The following is a 6,968-nucleotide window of genomic DNA, read 5'->3' as shown; positions in this document are numbered from 1 at the left end:
TATTTGTTATCAGTTAGAGACAGGGCATATTTTTGTGATTGTTATTAGTCTAGCGACATACCAGCCATTGAGATAATATAGTATGGCCTAATATAGAATGTTACTAGTATACATAACACAGAATGACATAATATACTTTATTTTAATGTAGTGTTCCTTAAAATGGCTTTTTGATGTAGTTTTACATCACACAGGAAGAAAAGGAATATGTTTTTGAACACTGTTTTTCTTTCAGAAAAGAATTTTAAGGCCAGCATGGTGCCTGTAATCCCAGAAATTTGGGAGGCCAACGCAGGTGGATCACCTGAGCTCAGGAGTTGAAGACTAGCCTGACCAACCTGATAAAACCCCATCTCTACTAAAAATACAAAAAATTAATCCAGCATAGTGGCGGGTGCCTGTAATCCCAGCTACTCCAGAGGCTGAGGCAGGAGAATTTCTTGAATCTAGGAGGCGGAGGTTGCAGTCAGCCGCCATCGCACCTCTGCACTCCAGCCTCGGTGATGAAGTGAGACTCTGTCTCAAATAAAAAAAAAAAAAAAAAAAAAAGAATTTTAAGAGCCACAGCTCAAACTTAGGCTCAGATCATGATTTTTAAAAGCCAGCAAATACAAAAATTAAAGAATAAGCCTATTTATAATTGCTGCTAATTATTGTTGGCTTTTCATGAAAGTAGATACCTGAAAATCGTTCCTCATAGTCCCATCAACACTTGAGACTGTGTAGGTCAGGGGCAACGTAAACCACAAATTGCTTAAATATGTACTACCAATGTTCTTTTAGACAATAAATCAATGTGGCAGTCCAAGGGGCACACCCAAATACAAATAATACTTTATATATTCCCACACTAAGATGACCGGGGTTTCTAAAGTGATTGGAGTTCTACAGCATTACTATAAAGACATATGCATTTCAATAAACTTGCTGAAATTCATATATCCAAATGAGGCTTCCCCTCAGAGTGGTTACTATGGGAGATGATATACTCATTCTCATAGAGGTGTTATTTCTTAAAATATTCTGGCTCTGTTTTCAGAATGGTTCCCAAGATACATTTTTGAAAAAACTGCTTGAGAATGATCAATGTATCATTTATTCTATAATTATATCTTATTCTAAAATAAAAATAAAATTTGATCACTCATCTTGTTTTGCATCCAATTTCTAAACCAGGTTTCAAAAATGGATCCAATTTCTAAATATGAGGATGCTCCATTCAGAGGGATATGTATGTCACTTCAGGTCTGTGGGCTTACCAGGCTCAAGTTCACAAACCAAGGACACTCCGTGGTCCCAGCACAAGGGTTAGGGAAAGTCACCATGCAGCTGAGCTTTGATGCCTTAGGTTCAAATTCATTCATTTATTCACTCACTATTTGTGTTTATTATTATGCTTGTAATGAGGCAAGGAGAGTGCTAGGTCCTGAAATTAGCACAGTGATGAAGACATAGCCCTGTCTGTGATTTTATAGTGCAATGAGAGGACAGACAAGAATTAGCAACATCTTTACCTACACGTATAGTGAGAATTATAGAGAAATTATATATTTTCTTTTACCAGTTTTTTTATGCTACTATGGGTTACTTGTATCATAAAAGTATTATAAATACATTTCCATTTTAAAGTGTTCATAGTTTATAGAGGGCAGTTCCTCACTGGCTGACGTAGTTCCCTGACTTGGGGTGTCTCTTTGGCCTGAGGCCAGGATCATTAGCCCAGATCTTCCCCACCAGTTCTGCTGATCCCTTTCTCCCGCCCTGCTGTGGTGCTCTTTGGAAGTCTTAGTTTGAACAAAGTTTCCAAGGAGCACATCAATCTAAGAAACTGGCTCACGTCCTACGTAAATGACTCACTGTCTTTAAACCAGCAAATCCTCGAAAAGACATCATACATAGTGCTTTAGTTCAAACACTTTTTGTTGGAAACAACAGAAAACCCAATTCAAATTCAAACTGACTAATTAAAGAGGAGGATCCTTCTCTTCCCTTCCCTTCTCCTTCCTTCCTTCCCTTCTCCTTCCTTCCCCTCTCCTTCTTTCCTTCCCTTCCCCTTCCTTCCTTCCTTCTTTCCTCCCTTCCTTTCTTTTCTTCTCTTTCTTTCTTTCTTTCTTTCTTTCTTTCTTTCTTTCTTTCTTTCTTTCTTTCTTTCTTTCTTTCTTTCTTTCTTTCTTTCTTTCTTTCTTTCTCTCTCTCTCTCTCTCCTTCCTTCCTTCCTTCCTTCCTTCCTTCCTTCCTTCCTTCCTTCCTTCCTTCCTTCCTTCCTTCCCTCCTTCTTTTCTTTCGTTTTTCTTTCTTTTTCTTTGTTTCAGAACTGCAAGCCAAATGGAATGACTAAACAGTCCCAGTTCGGCCTCACTGCACATGGTGGCCCCAGTAGCTCCAGAACTATCTCCCCTGGCTTGTTCAGCCCAGAGCCTCTCCCCTACTTCTCCTCAGGGGAGGCCTTAGATGGGGCGGGTGGCCTGGGAGATGGCACACTCTACAGTTGGCCCTCTCTGAGTCCCTGTCACACCCTCAGCCAGTGGCGAGGGGAACTGGTAACAGGAAGCCTCAGCACCTCAAGGAAATTAGGGGTATTGTATACAGAAGAGGGTGGTGGGTCCTGCACAGGTGAAACCAACATGCCTCAGTTCTGGGGACACAGCATATGTGAAATTAGTACAGTTGACAATAGGTAGTGTATAGTTTCCTCATAGGAAGTGGAACAAAAACAGTTCATGAGAAGAGGACATTAGCATGCAGGCCTCCTGTCTGTATGTCCCTTTTATGGGCTTTCTGGGCAGAGCTGTGGTGGGAAGTCTGGTGTTCTCTGCAGGTGGACACTTCCCTTCTGTGGAGTCTCCACTCAGCGTGGTCATACTCAGAGCAATCAGGCCTAACCAGCGACTCTGCTTGATAAAATATTTAGGTATTCATTTTGTTAGAGGTTAACATACTTCTGAGTACTTGTGAATCAAAATGCAAAACCGAAAACAAAATCTAGGCTATGATCATTAGTTACTTGAACTCGTTAGATTTTTTTTTTAAGTTCTGGAATTGTCCTTAGTTTGCCCCTTTCCCCTATTTCTGCCTGTAAATTTCCTGGGCGGACGTCCCTGCTCACTCCTTTAGCCATCTTATCCTGAGAACACAAACTTTGGCCTTTGTTCTGTGAAAAGCACCCGGGATTGTCACCTTGTTAGCTGTGCATCTTAGGGAATATACTCTCCTCTACCAAATTGAAAAACTGTTATCATTTACAAGAAATGCCACCTCATGCAGAGGTCACTGTTGGTAAGTTTTAACAAGCTGTGCTGTACATGGTGTGCTCTTTGGAGAGACAGGCCCATTGTTTCTGCTGACCTGTGACTGCCTGGTATGCAGGGAGCACTCCAGTTGAGGGTGTTTGCAGCTGCCATAGGCTTCTGTGTGGTTTGCATCCAACCTTGTGTTTTATCTATAGGGATATCTATTTTATCTGCAAGGTCTCAGGATGGAAATGAAATCAGGGTGCTTAAAATACCAGCTTTGGTGAAGTAAGAAGCAACAAACAAGACCCGCACGGCAAGTTCCTGTCCGCTCTATCCATACTTTCAAATCCCTAAATTCTAGAGTAAAATTTCTCTTATAGAAGTATGAAAACACGCACGCATATGCACACACAGGCACACACACATGCACATCTAGTTAGAAACATTTACACAGAAAACTCTCAAACTCTTTTGGTTTTAACATCTAAAATATTCTAAAGTGTTCCCTTTCCAATAGCATCTAGAGCATCATTTAATCTTGTTTGACACAGAATGATCTCGCAGCTCCTGAGCCTTTCTGGGCCTGAGGTGGGAGATATACATGTAAATGACTTCAGACATGCCCTGCAAATAGGATTGTTTTCACTTAGTCTCCACTCTTGGCCGGTTTTCCAGCAAACTTACTGCTATCAACTGAACATTTGCATCCTCCCAAAGTTCATGTGTTGAATACCCACAATATAATGACATTTGAAGATGGAGCCTTGGGAGGTAATTAGGGTTAGATGATGTCATGAGGCAGGTCACTAATGATGAGATTAGTGTCCTTATAAGAAGAGGAAAAGAGGCTGCGTGCAGTGGCTCATGCCTGTAATCCCAGCACTTTGGGAGTCCAAGGTGGGCGTATCATGATGTCAGGAGTTTGAGACCAGCCTGGCCAACATAGCAAAACCCCATCTCTACTAAAAATACAAAAATTAGCCGGGATGTGGTGGTGCACAACTGTAGTCCCAGATATTTGGGAGGCTGAGGCAGGAGAATTGCTTGAACCCCAGGAGGCGGAGGTTGCAGTGAGCCGAGACCGCACCATTGCACTTCAGTTCAGCCTGGGCGATAGAGCGAGACTCCATCCCAAAAGAGAAAAAAACAAAAATAAAAGAGGAGGAAAAGATACAAGAGAACACATGAGGGCACAGCAAGAAGGTGGCCATCTGCAAGCTAGAAAGAGGGCCCTTACCTGGACTCGACCATGCCAGCACCTTCATCTTGGACTTCCAGCCCCCAGAGCTGTGAAAAAGGTGTCTGTTGTGTAAGCCACCAGCCTGTGATATTCTGTTATGGCAGCCCAAGGTAAGACAAAATTGTGTCCTGAATTACTGTGAATAGATATACTTATCTAGTGGGTAGATAGTTTCTAGCCCATGGAAAGTTACAATGAGTTTTGGAAAAAGCTTTATTTCAATAAGTCAAGCTCAATACAGTGTACAACCATTTAGGGAAACTTCTCTTCTCCTGGGTTCCGGGTCCCTCTCACCCCCTCCCTTCATTAAGCTCCGAAGTGTTCCCATTCTGGTAAGCATGTTGCACAATGAAAACTGTAGTTGCTCTACAGGGTGTTGGACTGCAGACTTCCATAGTGAAAGGGATAGGAATGTGCAATGCAGAGCACGGATGGTCTACCTAGGTCTTTAATTAACTGCACATGTCTATACATCTCTACACCCCATTTGAAACAAAGTGATTTTTACAACTATAGTTAATGTTTGTAAATTAAAAAATAGAAAGTCTTAAATTCATGTAAAGTGAATGCTGGGCAGTATGTATACAAAATGGGTTTTCCCAGATGAAGTCACACTGTGAACATTTAGATGGGTGGGTTTTCTCACTGCTTTCTCAGTGGGAAAGTTAATAGAATAATGGAAAATGCAAACAATTTTTGACAACAATTAAAAAACAATTTTTTAATATGGAGGACATGCCACTATGCTGTACATGATTTATTACCAAGTGTTCTCTATTATGAGTCATTATCATAAGCATCTGTACGAAGGAGGTTGCTACACGTGAGGTATGGCAGGAACAGGAAGGCTTGGAGAGGAGGTAGTTTGATTTGGTTTTCCTAGGATCTGAACTGAAACTAGGGGAGAGGAAGGAGCAAGGAGCTCGAGGAGGTGGGAGTTGAGTCCTCTCCCCTCTACTCACTTGTTTGACTTCTGTTTGTGCTCCACAAGGACACCCCAGGCCTGCAGTAATTCTTATTTAAATAAAAATGTGGATTTTTATTTATAAAAATAAAAATTGTTATTTACAAAAATAAATAAAAGAAGTTTTCCTGTGGTAAATAATTTTCTTTTTCTTTTCTTTTCTTTTTTTTTTTTTTTTTTGAGACAGAATCTCATGCTGTTGCCCAGGCTGGAGTGCAATGGCATAATCTCAGTTCACTGTAACCTCTGCCTCCCAGGTTCCAGTGATTCTCCTCCCACAGCCTCCCGAGTAGCTGGGATCACAGGTGTGTGCCACCATGCCCAGCTAATTTTTTGTATTTTTTAGTAGAGATGGGGTTTCACCCTATTGGCCAGGCTGGTCTTAAACTCCTGACCTCAAGTGATCTGCCTGCCTCGGCCTCCCAAAGTGCTGAGATTACAGGCGTGAGCCACCGTGCCCAGCTGGCAAATAATTTTCTAAAACTCAGGCCTCCTTTATGGTGACTGTTCATTCTGCTGAGCATCCGAAATGACCCTTATTGAAAGCAAAGGGTATAGTGAGGAGGAGGGGATATATAAGGCTTCACAGAATTCCACTGTATACGCATATGAAATCCTCACAAAAGAATTGATCCATACCACTCAGTAGGAGCCAACAGCATCTCCATTTCACAGTTGACAAAATCGAGGCTCAGGGAATTGCAGTGAGTTGCTGAAGATTCATCACAGGAATAGGAAATGGGAGTCAAATTGTCAAATCTCCAAGCCAGTTCTCACCCTCTTGCTGGCTGCCTTCTTGGGGGTGGAGGGCAGGGAGTGGTGGGGAAGGCGTCCCCGGTGCTCCCCTGGAGCAGACAGCAGATGTGAGTTCTTGTGACTGGGCTGCAGAGACTAGAGTTTTACGTACTCAGACATTCCTCAGCCTCTGCGGTTGACTCCAGTCTAAGTTCCTGATTTGTTTGGCTCTGGGAGACTCCACCCGGGGAGTGTTTGCTGGTCTCCACTGTTTTATTTGGTTCTGTTGTCTTTGTTCTCCAGGTAGGGTTGGTGGCTGATGCATTCTCTAAGTCTCCATGAAAAATGAACTCTGAACTTGGGTAGGGGGACCAGCTCTTCAGAGAGACCACCCAGGACCCAGCCACAGCAGCAGGACAACAACTTTATATATATAGTGTACACATGCATGTCATATACATATATATATATATATATATAGTATGTCCATGCCACATATGTATATATTTGTTTATATGATAGACATGTGTGTTATTACCTTAAGAAATGAAAACTATGTGCTTATTATTTACTTTTCTGTTACAGAAATGTTACTAAACAAAAATAAGACTATTGAATGGTAGCAATTGGTAGTAATTAATAGTTGGATTAGCTAAACAAATAATGTATCTCAGGAAAGCATAATATGTGTATCATGTTTCTGTCATCTGACACAGCAGCTTATTTGACTTTTCTCTTTCCTGGATATTTTTGTGTTGTAAGCTCAGGTAGGATGTATTTGGGACACAGTCAGTGA

The sequence above is a fragment of the Piliocolobus tephrosceles genome, chromosome 7 (genome assembly GCF_002776525.5).
Source record: "Piliocolobus tephrosceles isolate RC106 chromosome 7, ASM277652v3, whole genome shotgun sequence".
NCBI lineage: Eukaryota > Metazoa > Chordata > Mammalia > Primates > Cercopithecidae > Piliocolobus > Piliocolobus tephrosceles.
Note: the sequence above shows the minus strand (reverse complement) of the source record.